This window comes from Lepidochelys kempii, chromosome 2 (assembly GCF_965140265.1).
Source record: "Lepidochelys kempii isolate rLepKem1 chromosome 2, rLepKem1.hap2, whole genome shotgun sequence".
In the NCBI taxonomy this organism is placed as follows: Eukaryota; Metazoa; Chordata; order Testudines; family Cheloniidae; genus Lepidochelys; species Lepidochelys kempii.
This window is the reverse complement of record NC_133257.1, coordinates 211,013,268-211,031,676: the sequence shown is the minus strand read 5'-3', so window position 1 is coordinate 211,031,676 and position 18,409 is coordinate 211,013,268. Positions and strand designations below refer to the sequence as shown.

At 41.2% G+C, this 18,409-nt stretch overlaps 1 protein-coding gene across 1 annotated transcript in view; it reads left to right on the top strand.

The window, feature by feature from the left end:
- SP4 (Sp4 transcription factor) overlaps positions 1-18,409 on the top strand; it is a 50,979-nt gene that overhangs the window by 20,592 nt on the left and 11,978 nt on the right. The gene's annotated exons all lie outside the window — the stretch shown is intronic.

Sequence of the window (18,409 nt, the reverse complement as noted above, 5' to 3'; positions counted from 1 at the left end):
AAAAAAAAACCTTCACAAAGGTTAGAAAGAATGAATACAAAGCTGAGGTACCTGTAACAAGCTTAGCTCGCCTTCTTCTACCAGCATCTTATTACCTAATATTCAATATTATCTTTCAGATTCTGTATTTTATTTTCATTATTGCTGTCAAACGACTAAAAAAATTAATTGCAATTAATTGTGAGATTAAAAAATAGTCATAATCGCAGTTTTAATCACACTGTTAATAACAGAAGACCATTTGTTTAAATATTTTGGATGTTTTCTACATTTTCAAATATACTGATTTCAATTACAACACAATACAAAGTGTACTGTGCTTGCTTTATATTATAATTTTTTATTGAAAATATTTGCACTGTAATTTTTAAAAAAAAAATTATTTTTCAGTTTACCTATACAATAGAACCTCAGACTTACGAACTGTCCAGTTAACCACACACCTCATTTGGAACTGAAAGTACACCTCTACCCCGATATAATGCGGTCCTCGGGAGCCAAAAAATCTTACTGCATTATAGGTGAAACCGCTTTATATCGGGGTAGAGGGATTAGAGTGTACAAAGAAGTAATGTGCTTTGAAATTTTACTAGGAAAGATATTTTCATTCCTTTATGATAAAAATGTTGGTAAACTTGCAAATTAAATCATTTTTGTTAGTAGGGGCAGAGGGTCTCGGGTGGGGGCACGGGAGGGAGTCAGGAGCCAAGCGGCAGCGGCGGCAAAACCGCCCAGCCCGGCGGAGCGTGCAGCACCCCGTGGCCGGGGCACAGGAGGAAGGCAGGAACTGAGTGAAGTGGCAGCGGCAGCAGCGGCAAAACCGCCCAGCCCGGCGGAGCTTGCAGCACCCCCTGGCTGGGGCACAGGAGGCACAGAGCTGGGGCTGCAGCACGGACCCACTTCCTTCGGCTGCAGGCACCCGGGCTGGGGCATGAACTTCCAGGCATGAGCCGCTCCCCAAGTCGCCGCAGCCTGGCCAAGCCCTGTCATGCTTCCCCTGCATGTCTGAACCGATCCCTTTTCCCCTTCCCCCCATGGCCCCATTATCCAACGCCCCGGCCCGGAACCCGTAACACGCTGCTAGGAGCGGCGTGTAGGAGCCAGATACGCTGATGCGCTGATCCGCCGGAGCACGCAGCCCCACCCCCCAGAGCTCTGCTTTACCGTGTTATATCTGAATTTGCATTATATTGGACCGCATTATATTGGGGTAGAAGTGTACACAATCAAGCAGCAGTATGGGGAAGGGGAGGAAAGCAAATTGAGTACAGTACTGGAAAACGTAAATTATGGGGGAAAAGGGAAAAGCAACATTTTTCTTCTACGTAGTAAAGTTTCAAAGCTGTATTAAGTCAGTGTTCAGTTGTAAACTTTTGAAAGAACATCCAGTTTGTTCAGTTACAAACAGTTCAGAGTTATGGAACAATCTCCATTCCTGAGGTGTTTGTAACTCTGAGGTTCTACTGTACAAGTACTGTAGTGCAATCTATTTATTGTGAAAGTGCAACTTACAAATGTAAGTTGTTTGTTTACATAACTGCACTAAAAAATAAAACATGTGAAACTTAGCCTACAAGTCCACTCAGTCCTATTTCTTGTTCAGCCAATCAGTAAGAGAAACAAGTTTGTTTACATTTACGGGACATCGTGCTGCCCGCTTCTTATTTACAATGTCACCTGAAAGACACGTTGTAGATGTGCCATGTGAACCCAGGGTATTTACGTGCCAGATATACTAAACATTCATATGCCTCTGCATGCTTCGACCACCATTCCAGAGGACATGCTTACATGCTGACGATGAGTTCTGTTCGATAATGTTCTAAAGCAGTGCGGACCAGTGCACATTCATTTTCATCATCTGAGTCAGATGCCATCAACAAAAGGTTAATTTTCTTTTTTGATGGTTTTGGGTTCTGTATTTTCCGCATCAGAGTGTTGCTCTTTTAACACTTCTGACTCTATGTTCCACACCTCATCACTCTCAGATTTTGAAAGGCACTCAGATTCTTAAACCTTGGGTCCAGTACTGTAGCTATCTTTAGAAATCTCATATTGGTACCTTCTTTACATTTTGTCAAATCTGTAGTGAAAGTGTTCTTAAATCGAACAATATATGCTGGGTCATCATCCGAGACTGCCATAACATGAAATATATGGCAGAATGTGGATAAAACTACAGAGCAGAAGACATACAATTCTTCCCCAAGGAGTTCAGTCACAAATTTAATTAACATTTTTTAACAAGCGTCATCAGAATGGAAGTATGTCCCTTAGAATGGTGGTCGAAGCATGAAGGGACATATGAATGTTAAGCATATATGGCATGTAAATATCTTGCAACACCTTCTACAACGGTGCCATGCAAACACCTGTTCTCCCTTTCAGATGACATTGTAAATAAGTGGGCAGAATTATTTCCCATAAATGTAAACAAACTTGTTTGTCTTAGCAATTGGCTGAACAAGAAGTAGGACTGAGTGCACTTGTAGGCTCTAAAGTTTTACATTCTTTTGTTTTTGAGTGCAGTTGTGTACAAAAAAAATGGACATTTTTAAGTTACATTTTCATGATAGAGATTGTACTACAGTACTTATGAGGTGAACTGAAAAATATTATTTCTTTTCTTTTTATGGTGCAAATATTTGTAATAAAAAGTAATATAAAGTGAGCACTGTACACTTTGTATTCTGTGTTGTAATTGAAATCAATATATTTGAAAATGTAGAAAACATCCAAAAATATTTATAATAAATTTAAATTGGTATTATATTATTGTTTAACAGTGCGATTAAAACTGCGATTAATTGTGATTAATTTTTAATCCAGTTAATTTGTTTTGTATTAATCACTTGAATTAGCTGCAATTAATTGACAGACCTCATTTTTATGGTTATGGATTTAATAGAAGTTAAATGAACCACTTATTATGGAAATGTTGTGAAAAACACCCATTCGTCCCAGGATAAATCTGAATTTCAAACCTTCCATTATTCTCCCCCCCCTCCCCTCCCCCCAGCGTACTGCAGAGAAAAGCCTGTAAGGTACACATAAGCCAAGTGATTTGACCCTGCTGAGGTAGAGATGACAGTCCTGGTGCGGCCTTGACTGGAGCCAGCTAGTATGGTTAGAGCTCTTTCAGACTAAGCATGTGATCCAAACAACTGAGAGCAGCAGGAGGACCCACAAGAGCTTATGATAAAGACACTATTACCAATGCTAAAGGTTGAAAACTCATGAGTCAAGTCTCATAAATCAGGAGATTTAAAAAAGAAAAAAAGAGTATTCATTCTTTACATACTTGTTTCTGAGCCTTAAGGGTACACTTCATGTTTTCAAACTGTTCTCCACTGCCATGAGGACTAGGAACTTGATTTATTTAAAATGAAAGCTGAGATTCCTATGTAATCTGATTCCAACAGGTGATTCTCTTAAAACACAAAATGTTATGAGAGTTGCCAGTGTGGGAGAGGGGAGCTGCCTCTTCTGAAGAAAATAATACTGTCTTTCAATGAGAAGAGAGGGCCAGACTCCTCTCTTTTGAATTATTTTGTTTTTTCTTCCTCTGCTGCTACGATTGATCTAGTGTACAAGTAAACTGGCTTGGCTTAACTCCTCCTGCTCCCTGGCTCTATAGACCATAAATGTCCCTTGGCCACTCTCACAATTTGCCCCCACCTCTTTCTGTCAGTGGTTATTTTTCACATTGATGGTAATTCATATTAAGAACTCTTTGGTCTTGCTTAATATTATCCCTCCATCTTCCTTTTGGTTGAACACCATAAGGATGTCCTTCCAAGAGGTGCTTAGCTAACTGGTCTGTCTTCAGTCATCCTAATTATGTGCCCTACCCGATGAAGTCATTGGGATTTTATTACATTTACTATATTTGGGTTTTCATAGACCTCCCACAGTTAGCTATTCTCTCTTCTCCACACATCATTCTCCATTACCAGCCCAAAAATTCATCTCAACACTTATTTTCTAAGGTATTTGGCTGGGTGTCTTCCTTCTTAGGGTCTCACATACATATAACACAATAGGCCTTATAATGGTCTCATATAGCTGAAGTTTAGTCTTTTTCAGGAGTTGTTTGAAGCTGACAGTTCTCTTGAGAGAAGTATTAGGCATTCCCACTCTTTAACTGTGCCTTAATTTTTTCCCTTACCAAATTATTAGTAATTAAAGCTCCTAGGTATTTAAATTGTGTGTCTTACCGATATTTATGGTCATCAACTGCTTTGTGAGCTTGTCCAATATCTTCTCATCATTTTACAACCATATATTTGAGTTTATCTTCATGGGTTTTAAGTCCCATATTTTCTGGTTGCTCTCTTCAAGTCTCCAGTCATCCTTTGCACTGTATCTCTTCTCTCTCTGCTATGATGACCAGGTCATCGGCATATTCAAAAAGTTAATGCAAGCCATTTAAATTCACTCCCATTCTGAGACTTTTGCAGTGATAATACCACTTTTTTTCCCCATAGGCAGAGTACTAGGGATAATGCCTTAGTGCAGTATTGCTGTCAAATGGGGCAGAGATTTCATTCCCTATTCAGACTCAACTTTTTGAACCACAAACACAGTTGTGCCACCCTGTTCATTTTGTCAGGGATTCTGAATGCTTTCATTATGGCCCAGTAGTCATCTCACAACATACTATCATATGCATCCTTAAAGTCTATAAAAGCTATGTATTCTGATCATATTCCCATCTTTTCTCGAATAGTTGACAAATTGAAAATATTTGATCCACAGTGAACCTGTTTTTTTTTTAATTCACACTTCTAATCTATCTTCTGTGTAAAGAGTAAGACCTGGTCTACACTAAAAAGTTAGGTCGAAGGAAGCCGCCTTAAATCCACCTGTTTACGTGTGTCTACACTACCGGATCCTTTACGCCAACCTAAGTCGCCTCTAATGTCGACTTCTGTAATCCATCTCTGTGAGAGGCGTAGCACTTAATTCAGTTTTCATGGGTTGACTACGAGGTAGTGCAGATGCAGTGTTGTGTAATTTGACTTAATTGGCCTCCAGGTGGTGTCCCACAATGCTCATCTATGACCACTCTGGAGATCATTCTCAACTCTGTTGTACTGCAGCCACATACACAGGAAACAGCCCCTTCCCTGCTAAAACCTCAGGAGTTTTTGATTTCCCATATCCTGTTCGATCAGCATTGGGAACATGCCAGCTTGAGCATAGCTGATGATGGAGACTGCGCACCCCAAACACACTCCAGCCTGGTCTGCACGGGAGGTGGTGGATCTCATCATTGTGTGGGGAAAAGAATCTGTGCAGGCGGAGCTCTGATCCAGCAGAAGAAATGCTGACATCTATGCAAAGATCACTCGTGGAATGGGGGAGAAGGGCTACACGAGGGACACACAGCAGTGCTGTGTGAAAATAAAAGAACTTCACCAAGCGTACCAGAAGGTAAGGGAGGCAAACAGTCGTTCTGGTGCTGAACCCCACACATGCCGGTTTTACATGCATGCAATTCTCAAGGGTGACCCTACCAGCACCCCCACAAGCAACGTTGACACCTCACAGCTGTGTGAGTCTAGGGACAACAAGGAGGACAATATGGTGGAGGAGGAGGAGGGGGATGGGAAACTGGCGAGCAGTGGATCTATTCTCTCCGAGAGCCAGGAAATATTTTTAACCCTGGAGCCCTGTGGGTTGCAGGACATCATGCTAACGTGCCTTTACTGTGCTCGGTATGGATTAGCAAGTAGTTTAAAGAGGCTGATAGGGGACTGGGGCCCCACATGAGAGACTCTGCAATTTGGGAGTGAAAAGTTCCCCTCCGCCCTGTTCGTAAACAGCTTCCTGTGGTTCTATGGGGAAGGACCATTGTTTGACTAGCTAGCTCTGCTCCTGACATGAGCCTGCCTTAAACTTCATTAAAAGTGCGGTCACTCATGACCCCGGGGGAAGGGGTGGGGGGAGACTACTCACCATGGCTGGAGCAACAAAACAGCACAGTAATGGTTACAGATTCTGATTATGTTATGGCTTGCAACTAGTGTAACAAGGGTGTTTTTTTTTTTAATGAAAACGGCCTTGCTCTGAAAACATTTTATTCATGTACAATGGCTCCTTTATTTTTCCCCAAGACTGACAGCTGAAAATGTCCTTTGGCATGTCATCAACACCTGAAGGCAGACTTTTGCTGATTAGAAGGAGGAAAAAGAGAATGCGGGAGGACATGTTCACTGAGATAATGAACGCCTCTGGGACAGCTGACACAGAGCTGAGAGCATGGAGGATTTAATTGTCCGAGAAGTTAGACATGGTCATGGAGACCAGGAAAGCTCACAATGAGCAAGAGCATGCGGCACAGGATGAGATGCTTCGGATTATGAGGGACCAAGCAGACATGTTGAGGCATCTGATTGAACTGCAGGAACAGAAGCAGGAGGGTAGAGTCCCTTTGCAGACCCTGGTGGACAGCCAGCCAGCATCGCCTGGCACAGAATCACTCTCCCTGAAGCGTTCCATGAGGCATGGGCGAAAAGTCCATATTCCCTTTCACTTAACACAGGGGGAGGGTACAAGGAGCAGGAGGTGCCCATTCACAGACTTTTGATGGTCTGGAACGCGGTGTTACATTACACAGCTGAAAACGTTTCTCCCGTTCCAACTTTACAACCCCTTTTCCCCAAGGTTACTATTTTTTTCTGCTCTCCCTCTTTACTTATGTTTGTTAAATAAAGTAAATGGATTCGAGAAATAAATGTTCTTTATAGAGTAGAAGCAGTGGGCATGGGTGGGGGGTTGGCTTTATAGGGACAGTGATACAAGCCAGGTAAAGCTTTGGGAGAGCACAGTGCTGACAAGCAGCTCACATTACTGTGACTCATTATTGAAATGGCTTTTCAAAGCCTCGCGGATACGCAGCATCCCTTGCTGTGCTCTTCTTATTGCCCTGGTATCTGGCTGCTCAAAAATGGCTTCCAGGCGATCTGCCTCAACAACCCACCCCTGTGGAAAATTTCCCCCCTTTTTTCCACAGATGATATGGAGTACGCAGCAGGCAACTATAACCATGGGGATGTTCTCTTCGCTAAAGTCCATCCTTGTTAGTAAACGTCTCCAGTGCCCTTTTAAACTACCAAAGGCACATTCAACCACCATTCTGCACTTGCTGAGCCTATAGTTGAACCGCTCCTTACTGCTGTCCAGATGGCCGGTGTATGGCTTCATGAGCCATAAGAGCAAAGAGTAGACTGTGATAACTGTAGGCAACTCAACATCATCAATGTTCATTTTTTGTCCAGAAAGAAAGTCCTGGATTGCAGCTTTTTGAACAGACCCAAGGTCCTAAAGATGCGCGCGTCATGAACCTTTCCCCACCATTCTACATTGATGTCAGTGAAATGCCCACTGTGGTCCACCAGTGCTTGCAACACCATTGCAAAGTGTCCCTTTCGGTTTATGTACTCTTCGGCAAGTTGGGCTGGTGCCAAGATGGGGATATGCATGCCATCTGTTGCCCCACCGCAATTAGGGAACCCCATCGCGGCAAAACCATCCACTATGTCCTGCACATTTCCCAGACTCACCAACCTTCTTAGCAGAAGTCGATTAATGGCCCTGGACACTTGAAACACAGCAGCTCCCACGGTTGATTTACCTACTCCAAATTGATTCCTCACTGTCGGGTAACTGTCTGGCGTTGCAAGCTTCCAAATAGTGATCGCCATTCACTTCTCCACTGTCAGACCAGCTCTCATTTTTATGTTGCAGAACTGCAGGGTAGGGGAAAGCTCTGCACAACATTCCTGGAAGGTGGCCTTCCATATTTGAAAGTTCTGCAGCCACTGTTTGTCATCCCATACCTGCAAAACGATGCGGACCCACCAGTCAGTGTTTGTTTCATGGGACTAGAAATGGTGCTGAACAGAGTTCAGCTGCTCTGTGACTGCCAGCAGCAACTGTGAATTGTTTTTTTCAGTGGCTTGCAGCAGGGCTGCTTGCAGGATATCGCTATGGGATGGCTCTGGAAATACTGCAGGAGAAGGCGCTAGGTGTTTGAGATGCTCACAGCAAGAGTGCACAACTGAGCTTCTGGGGTTATGGCTTATGCCCGGTGGTTTTAAGGCGCGAACACCACTGAGTTGTTTGCCGTTGATATGAGGGAGGGAGCACAGTGCATCATGATTGCTGACTCAGTGTTCCCATTCTCCCCTGTGACAATGTTTTGGTCCCAAGAGGCATTGCACAAACTTCCCAAAACATGCTGTGGCAAGTTGCACTTTGGGATTGGTACCAGCGATGTACTGCTTTGTGTATCAATGCAGTCACTGCTAGTGAGGACGCACTCCATCAAGACAATAAGCCTGGTGTGACCACGCACAATCAGCTTCTTTAATTTGGAGGCTCGAGGTTGAATTACATAAAGTCAACTTAATTTTGTAGTGTAGACAAGCCCTAAGTCTATGTAAGAGTATCAGAGATAGGATTTTATAGGCCATAATGAGGAGAAACATTTCCTTCCTCACGATGGTTTTTTAAATTCCATTTTGTCATCTTTTTTTTCAAAATTGGACATATGACCAGCTGCTTCCATTCTTTGGAATTTTTCATCCTTCTAAACCCAACAACATTACTTTATAAAGATTGCTTGTGGCACCTTAGAGACTAACAAATTTATTCGAGCATAAGCTTTCATGAGCTACAGCTCACTTCATCTCACGAAAGCTTATGCTCAAATAAATTTGTTAGTCTCGTAGGTGACACAAGTACTCAGTTTCTTTTTGCGAATATAGACTAACACGGCTGCTACTCTGAAACCTGTCTTTATAAAGATTATAATTTTACAAGGGAACTAAATTCATTGGATAAGGGGGGAGAGAAGAAATAATGAAGAGAGAAGGAAGTGTTTCCTGTTTCCATTCCCTCCCAAAAGGAAATAGTACTGTTGTCTCAGGGAAGAACATGCCATTCCACTCTTCTGATTGGCTTAGTTCTCACGCTAGATGGTCTTTGGTTGTCTTAGATGAGTGAATTCTGCAGACAAACATGGCAGACTTTAAAGCAGGGGTCGGCAACCTGCGGCACGCGTGCCCAAGGCAGCACATGAGCCGATTTTTACTGGCATGCTGCTGCCAGCTGGGTTCCCGGCCACCGCCCCCACTCAGCCCGCTGCCGGCCTGGGTGAACGGAACCCCAGGTCGACAGCGGGCTGAACGAGGCTGGCAGCCGGGACCGCAGCTGGCAGGAGGCAGCGGACGAAACCCCAGACCGGCAATGGGCTGAGCGGCTCAGCCTGCCACCGGTCTGGAGTTCTGTCTGTCGTTGTAGTGTATTAAATTTCTCCCCGTAAGAATGTGCTACTTGCAGAGCCAGGACTGGCGGCCGTAAGTAGTAACCGTAAGTAGCACATTCCTACGGAGAAATTTAATACACTACACTGGGGTAGGGAAGGTTGTGCCTCCCCAAACAGCCGGCCCACTTCCCGTCCCCCTGCCCTCCCCCGCTCCATGTGCCCTGACCACCCCTTCGCGGGACCCCCTGTCACCTGATTGCCACCCTCAGAACCCTCCACCCATCCAACTCCCCCTGCTCCTTGTCTCCTGACCACCCCCTCCCGGGATCCACCGCACCCCCATCCAAGCCCCCTGCTCCCTGTCCCTTGATTGCCCTGACCCCTATCCACACTCCCAACCCCTGACGGGCGTCCCAGGACTCCCATGCCTATCCAACCACCCCTGTTCCCCGTCCCCTTACCATGCCGCTCAGAGCATCAGGACTAGCAGGCATATGTAGTACACTGTAAGTAGCACATTCCTGTGGGGAGCAATTTAATACACTACACCTGGCCCCGCTCAGCCTGCTGATGGTCTGGAGTTCTCAAAATATGATCTCTTACCCCTTATCAAAAATTACAGTACAATTAGCTTAAAAACTTTTTGTATATTACAGTAATCGTTAAAATGTGTAAAGTTAATAAATACATAGGTTTGATGAAACAAAATAGTTGTACTTATGTGCCTGTGCTTAATTTGTGTTTTCAATTATTTACCTTCTAAAAAAATCTTGCATGTCTCGCACCCCCAGGTTAAGAACCAATGCACTAAACTGATAAGATCTGCGTTTTAATTTAATTTTAAAAGAAGCTTCTTAAACATTTTTAAAACCTTGTTTACTTTACATACAACAATAGTTTAGTTACATAATATAGACTTATAGAGAGAGATCTTCTAAAAAGGTTAATACGTATTACTGGCACCCAAAACCTTAAATTAGAGTGAATAAATGAAGACTCGGCAGACCACTTCTGAAATGTTGCCGACCCCTGCTTTAAATCAATGTTGGTTTAAAAAAAAAAAAGCAGATTCTGAAGTAAGAAATATTTCTGCCAAATATGCATTTCTACAGTATTAAAGCAGAATGTTCTATATTTTATATTATATGAAATATTCCAGTTAATCAAAAAAGAAAAATTTTCTACAACTGGAATAAAATTTAAGCTCTCTCTTTCAGTATGTGAGGGAAGTTTCTAAATGGCAACCTGCCCTATAGAGGAAAAAGGTAACTGTGAAACAGTTGTTAGGAACAAAAACAATGTAACAAGAAAATAGCTGGTTTTAATTTAGAAGTATTTACAGCTGCTAATAACCCATCTCTGCTTTCTAGTTGGAGGCAAACCTAGACTCTGTTGGGGCCCTACAGATGTCTCAATGGTTAGTGAATATCTCTCTAAAGTTTTTGATGACCATGTTGATGAAGTAACTTGACAGCTGCATGTAGATTTTTATCTTTGATAAAACAACTGGTACCCAAAATGACTCTCATTAATATACCTGCCATGCTTTCACTCAGCAATGATGTTAACGTTGAACAGCCAGATGACCTCTCAAGGCTATTGTATTGGAATGTGTCTCTAGCTATTAATTTTGATGCATTTTCAGAAGCAGTATTGCAAACACAAGTTCTTTGCATAGGGGTTGTTGTGACAAACAATTTTGTGCATGTGAGCAAGAGTTGGGAAAAACTTGAAACACATGTTGTTTATGGGAGTTCATGTTTGTGTAACATGAACTTGCTGTGGACATCTAGATGAAGAATTGTAAATACTTTCAATCTTGGTTTGAGGGAGAAGGAGAGAAGATAAGGGGAAAACCTGCACAGCTTCTTGTGCAAGGAGAGACTTACTAAAAAGAGATCCTCAAGCACTCCTACTCTTGCTGGAGATCACAAGAGTATTTGTAGTCTTTCTGTTTTCCACTATGCAGAATATTTGAATAACTAAATTTTTTCCCAGAAAAGAATGCTGCCGGTACTAATAGGTTAACTCTGTCTCTGCCACAAAACAAATTTTACAGTTGGCAATGGAGCTCACTTCTTTATTAGTGTAAGTGCTGAAGTAGGACGTAGAGCAAGTAAACTCCATTTGTGTAAAACAAGATACGAGATTTTGCCCTCAGAAGTCACAGGGGAAGCTTCAGAGCACAAAATATAGTGATAAGTAGTGCATTTAACCAAAAAAAACCACTGTTAATATTATAATTTTTATAACTTCTATTTAAAAAGTTTTCTGCATGATCATCTCATGTTTTGCTATATATTAAAAAAAGTTGAACTAGGTAGTCTCTTGCCTTAAGAGAAATTAACAAACTTGTGTTGATAGTTTCTCTGAATTGTTGGAATAATATGAAATTGTTTCCTGGAAGCACTTTGCTATACAATCAACAGTATATATGTTCTTCACCTGCTCAGAGATCTTATGGGCAAAATCAGGGCAGCCATCCAAAAGAACCGGAGGCTAATTATCTTGTTTGACTTGCTAACTAAACCTCTAGTTTGCTGTGTACTACAATGGTCTGTTCCAGGAGCAGCAACACATTTTGAAGAACCACTGAGCACCAACAGCTGCATTTATTTTATTATATTGTGTTCTTGGAGTTTTATTCGGTATACTATATTGTTCTCAGTGGCTCTTTTACTACAGTTCAGGACCTGCTATACCAAATATGAAATAAGTAAATCATTTTTTTTAATTAAATGAAAAACACTATCAAATGGAAAATCTCATTTCTGTCTGAAAATTTTTGTAGCTACTATTATTGCCCTAAACAACATAGCTAAAATTTTAGAATTCAAAAGCGATTAATTGACTTAAGCTCCTGAAACGTCTTCTGCCCTTTTGCATATTTTACTCTCTGCTGGTGAGGAACAGAAATACAAATAGAAAACCTTTCTCCATCTTTTTTAAGAGGAGATTTTAAAAGTTGATAGCATCCATCTTAAAAACAAGACTGCTAATATACCATTATTGCTAATTTTAAATTCAAAACTATTTCTCATAACAATGGTAGCTTGGCTCCCTTGTTTGTCTATAGGGGCATATTTAGTGGTGTGCCTCCCAAGAGCTATGACACAGCAGTTACAGGCCAGGTGAGGGACAGAAGTGGCTTTACAGCCCCCACTGTGAACTCGAGCAACTTTAGTGGCTGCTCTAGCTTATAGTAGCATTCTTGGAGCTGCCTATTGGCTGGCTGTGCAGCAACTCATATTCTTTGTAACACTTGACATTATACTACTCCCCATCCTGCCGCAACTCACTCCGTTCACTAGGGAATGCATAGGACTAACAGGGGTCCTGTACTAGGGAATTTTTCCCTGGCCACTTGTAACACCTATACAGCCCTATTTGTCACTAGTTCAGGGCCAGAGAGTAGTACAGTATAGTCTAGTGTATAGTATAGTGTCTTATATTGCATATTGTTTAACTTGTGCCAAAATATGTGTTATGGCTTTTGTGGGAGGTAGCCTATAGGATAGTTTAAGTTAAGAAAAAATAAGGTGAAATTAGGTTTTGGGCCTAAGTTAGCCAAAGTGTTGAGGAGTATGGGAAATTGAAGTTACTAGTGTGAGATAAGTTGAAGACGAAGTGTTATGGGAAGGTAAGAGTTAGAAAGGACGTGACCCAGAGTTGTGTTACCATTATGCTTTGGTTATAAGTGGCTGGAGCAAGGTTTTTAAAGAGTTTTTTTTAAGAATTGAGAATGTTTTATAAAAATGCTATCTATACTGATAGTATGGGAAGGACATTGTTGCAGATGTTAATTTTAAACAATGGGTAACATAAAGAGCCAAGTGAGAAGGTGGTGAAAATATAATTATGGTAAAGGACAGTTTAATATTAATTAGTATTATAATGGAGTACAAAAGGAGTAATTTTGTTAAATTGAAGGATAGCTCCAATCAAAAGGGTACTGTTAGGTTCCAAGATTATGAGGCTGTACTTCACTCTGTTGTCAGCAACTGATCACCAATTCATGCACCATTTCATTTTTGAGTGAGAGTATAATTGTAGTATTGTGTAAGTAGCAATTGCATGCCTGTTTGTTTAACTAATCATTTTTCTTTTTAATAAAATTTGGTTGTATCATACATAGTATTGTCTAGTGGTCCTCTACTAAATACGTTTTCTCTAACTGACCTAGAGGCTCAAACCTGAAAACTAAGTTGGGTTTTGTTGCACCCTTATCTTCAGCAACTTAATATTATTTCAGAACATTTCAACATACAAGTTACAAAAGGGTTACAGGGAGCCTAACTTTACATTTCTGTTGCATGTTTAAATTATAAAACATAATTAGGTATTCACAGTTCTTGTTTAAGTGCAAAATGGTACCAAATTTCTAGAGGATCACACACTGAAATAAAAGCAGAGCTTCAAATATATTTCCATTAGGAATCTACCATCTCAGCTTTTTTTGGTTTTGTGAGAACCTGACTAAACTTAATCAAAACCCCTGGTATATGTATCCAGATGCCATGAATGGGAGCCTGGTGGGGAGAAAAAAGGAGTGGATTGCTCTGAATTGAGATGGCAGGGGGAAAGGGAGAGGACTTCTATAATCTGATGACGATACATACAAGCTTGTCAGCCCCAATCCATTTCATCTAGGCCCTCCCATGAGAGTGTCTGCTCACTTCCATCCTTCACGCTAAAAGCCTGCTCTGAGTGTTTCATTCCAAAACAGTGTAGCTGTTTCACTCTGTTCTCCCCACAACCCCAATTGCTAGCACTCTAAACTGACACACTTTCCCAGCCCCTTCTCTGGGACCTATTCTCCGACGCTAACAGTGATACAGATTCAGTGCTGGAATACCTTTTTTTAACAGGTATTCCAGTGATCTTTGTGAAGGGCCCATTGCTGGTCAGCTTTTACCAAATAGTAACAGCAAAGCTTTAGGGTATATTTACACTGCTTGATCCTTAAAGCAGATTTTAAAATATCCTTTTTCTAGTCAGTCCACTTTTGCTGCACCTTCCCTTCAAGATCCATCTCCTAAAATTTGTATTTCTTTTATCTTTCTGATTTTCCAACAGAATTATGATTCTTTCTCCTTTCTGCTGCTGCTTTGCTTACATTCTTGCTTTCACCAGTATTGGAGGAGCAGCGGGTTTGCCTACTCCGTCACGTGAACCAAAATGATGTTATAGGAATTTCCCCTCAGCCCCCCAACTCTGTGCCACCTGGGCTAAAAGGAAACCTCTGTTTTGTATTTATAGGAACATAAGAATGGCCATACTGGGTCACGCCAATGGTCCATCTAGCCCAGTAACCTGTCTTCTGACAGTGGCCAGTGCCAGATGCTTCAGAAGGAATGAACAGAAAAGAACTATTACTCAGTGATCCATCCCCCATCATCCAGCCCCACCTTCTGGCAGTCAGTGGTGTAGGGACACTCGGAGCATGAGGTTGCATCCCTGACCATCTTGGCTAATAGCCATTGGTGGACCTGCCTTCCATGAACTTACCTAATTCTTTTTTGAACCCAGTTATACTTTTGGCCTTCACAACATCCCCTGACAACAGGTTCTAGAGGTTGACTGTGCACTGTGTGAGAAAGTATTTCCTTTTGTTTGTTTGAAACCTGCTGCATATTAATTTCATTGGGTGCCCCGTGGTTCCTGTGGTATGTTCAGGGGTAAATAACACTTCCCTATTCGCTTCTCCACACCATGATTTTATAGATGTCTATCATCTTGCCCCTTAGTTGTCTCTTTTCCAAGATGAACAGTTCTAGTTTTTTTAATTTCTCTTCATATGGAATCAGTTCAATACCCCTAATCATTTCTGTTGCCCTTCTCTGTACCTTTTCCAATTCTAATATATTTTTTTGAGATAGGGTGACCAGAACTGCATGCAGTATTCGAGATGTAGTATGGATTTTTTTTATAGTGGCATTTTTCTGTTTTCTTATCTCCTTCTTTCCTAACGGTCCTTAACATTCTATCAGCTTTTTAGATGTTGTACAGAGGTTTTCAAAGAACTATCAGTGATGACTCCAAAATCTCTTTCAGTGGCAACAGCTAATTTAGAACTCATTATTTGTATTTATAGTTGGGAGTATTTCTTCCGGTGTGCATTATTTTGCGCTTATCACCATTTGATTTTCATCTGCCATTCTGTTGCCTAGTCACTCAGTTTCATGAGATCTTATAATATTACCTTTGTAACGCTTCGCAGTCAGCTTTGGACTTTACTGTCTTGAGTAATTTAATATCATTTGCAAACTGTGCCACCTCACTTTTCACCACCTTTTCCAGATCATTTATGAATATGTTGAACAGCTACCGGTCCCAGTACAGATCCTTGATAAACCCCGCTATTTACCTCTTTGCCTTATGAAAATGGACCATTTATTCCTACCTTTTGTTTCCTATCTTTTAATCAGTTCCTGATCCATGAAGACCTTCCTTCTTATCCGATGACTGCTTACTTTGCTTAAGATCCTTGGGTATAGGGCCTTGTCAGAGACTTTCTGAAAGTCCACATACACTGTCAGCTGGATCACCCTGGTCCACATTTGTTGACACCCTCAAAGAATTTGAATAGATTTCTGAGGGAAAGGTTAAAGTCTCACCTTCACCTATGATCTCTCCCCCGTCCCAAGGAAAAGGACTGTCTACCAGCTTTAATAGTCAGAATTAAAAATCCAGAAGATGACATGTTCCCTATTTACTCTCAGATAACTAGGCTAATGATAAGAGAGGTTAACAAAAAAGTAAGAAGCAGAAAGATAAATCTTCCCATTCCTGTCATAGAGACTGTGCAAGGTAGTTTCTAGCAGAGCTGGGACTAGAACCTCCATTTGTTATGGCAGATCTGTCATCCACTAAGCCTCAGTGGATTTCACTTTGAACATGTGAAGTCTATGTGATTGGCTCTGCTATCTGTAACCACTACTCTAACACCTTTAGAGAAGATTCATAAATACTAAGGTCAGAAGGGACCATTATGATCATCTAGTCCGACCTCCTGCACAACACAGGCCACAGAGTCTCACCTACTCGCTCCTGCAATAAACCTCTCACCTATGTCTTAGCTATTGAAGTCCTCAAATCGTGATTTAAAGACTTCAAGGAGCAGAGAATCCTCCAGCAAGTGACCCGTGCTCCATGCTACAGAGGAAGGTGAAAAACCTCCAGGGCCTTTTCCAGTCTGCCCTGGAGGAAAATTCCTTCCCGACCCCAAATATGGCAATCAGCTAAACCTTGAGCATATGGGCAAGATTCACCAGCCAGATACCCAGAAAAGAATTTTCTGTAGTAACTCAGATCCCACCCCATCTAACATCCCATCACAGGCCATTAGGCCTATTTACAATGAATATTTAAAGATCAATTAATTACCAAAATCATGTTATCCCATCATACCATCTCCTCCATAAACTTATCGAGTTTAATCTTAAAGCCAGATGGATCTTTTGCCCCCATTGCTTCCCTTGGAAGGCTATTCCAAAACTTCACTCCTCTGATGGTTAGAAACCTTCGTCTAATTTCAAGTCTAAACTTCCTGGTGGCCAGTTTATATCCATTTGTTCTTGTGTCCACATTGGTACTGAGCTTAAATAATTCCTCTCTCTCTCCGGTATTTATTCCTCTGATATATTTATAGAGAGCAGTCATATCTCCCCTCAACCTTCTTTTAGTTAGGCTAAACAAGCCAAGCTCCTTGAGTCTCCTTTCATAAGACAGGCTTTCCATTCCTCGGATCATCCTAGTAGCCCTTCTCTGTACCTGTTCCAGTTTGAATTCATCCTTCTTAAACATAGGAGACCAGAACTGCACACAGTATTTCAGATAAGGTCTCACCAGTGCCTTGTATAACGGTACTAAAACCTCCTTATCTCTACTGGAAATACCTCGCCTGATGCATCCCAAGACCGCATTAGCTTTTTTCACGGCCATATCACATTGGCGGCTCATAGTCATCCTATGATCAACCAATACTCCAAGGGCCTTCTCCTCCTCCATTACTTCTAATTGATGCGTCCCCAGCTTATAACTAAAATTCTTGTTATTAATCCCTAAATGCATAACCTTACACTTCTCACTATTAAATTTCATCCTATTACTATTACTCCAGTTTACAAGGTCATCCAAATCTTCCTGTATGATTTCCTGGTCCTTCTCTAAATTGGCAATACCTCCCAGCTTTGTATCATCCGCAAACTTTATTAGCACACTCCCACTTTTTGTGCTGAGGTCAGTAATAAAAAGATTAAATAAGATTGGTCCCATAACTGATCCTTGAGGAACTCCACTGGTAACCTCCCTCCAGCCTGACAGTTCACCTTTCAGTATGACCTGTTGTAGTCTCCCCTTTAACCAATTCCTTATCCACGTTTCAATTTTCATATTGATCCCCATCTTTTCCAATTTAACTAATAATTCCCTATGTGGCACAGTATCAAACACCTTACTGAAATCTAGGTAAATTAGATCCACTGTGTTTCCTTTGTCTAAAAAAATCTGTTACTTTCTCCAAGGAGATCAGGTTGGTTTGGCACGATCTACCTTTTGTAAAACCATGTTGTATTTTGTCCCATTTACCATTGACGTCAATGTCCTTAACTACTTTCTCCTTCAAAATTTTTTTCCAAGACCTTGCATGCTACAGAAGAGTCAGGGACAAAATCCTGGAATCCTGATATTGAACATTTCACTGTTTTCTAGCATTTATTTGTGTAACTTTCTGCCATATGGTTGCTGCTACCAGTTATTCCTTTACCTTTAATGGTAGAAGTTTGCACTGTGGATCTTAAGGTCTGGAATTCAAACTATGCTGACTATCTCTGTGTGGTCGTTGGAGAAAGGCCGTCATTACAGTTGCATATGATGGAATTTCTTTTTTTTTTTTTTTTAGTTTTCATTTTTAAAAACTTGGGTAATTTAATTAAGTAAAATCATTAAAAGTATAATGCTCAGGTTGCAAAATCAAGCACTAAAAAATTAGGAAGTGCCATAATTTCATAATTCCATCAGAATATAATTACTATCTGAGTATGTAATTAAAGATTATTTAAATTCAGCCATACATTGGGGCAGATTTAAGATTGCACGGGCAATCTTAATTCTGGTATTTCATACCTTTTACAT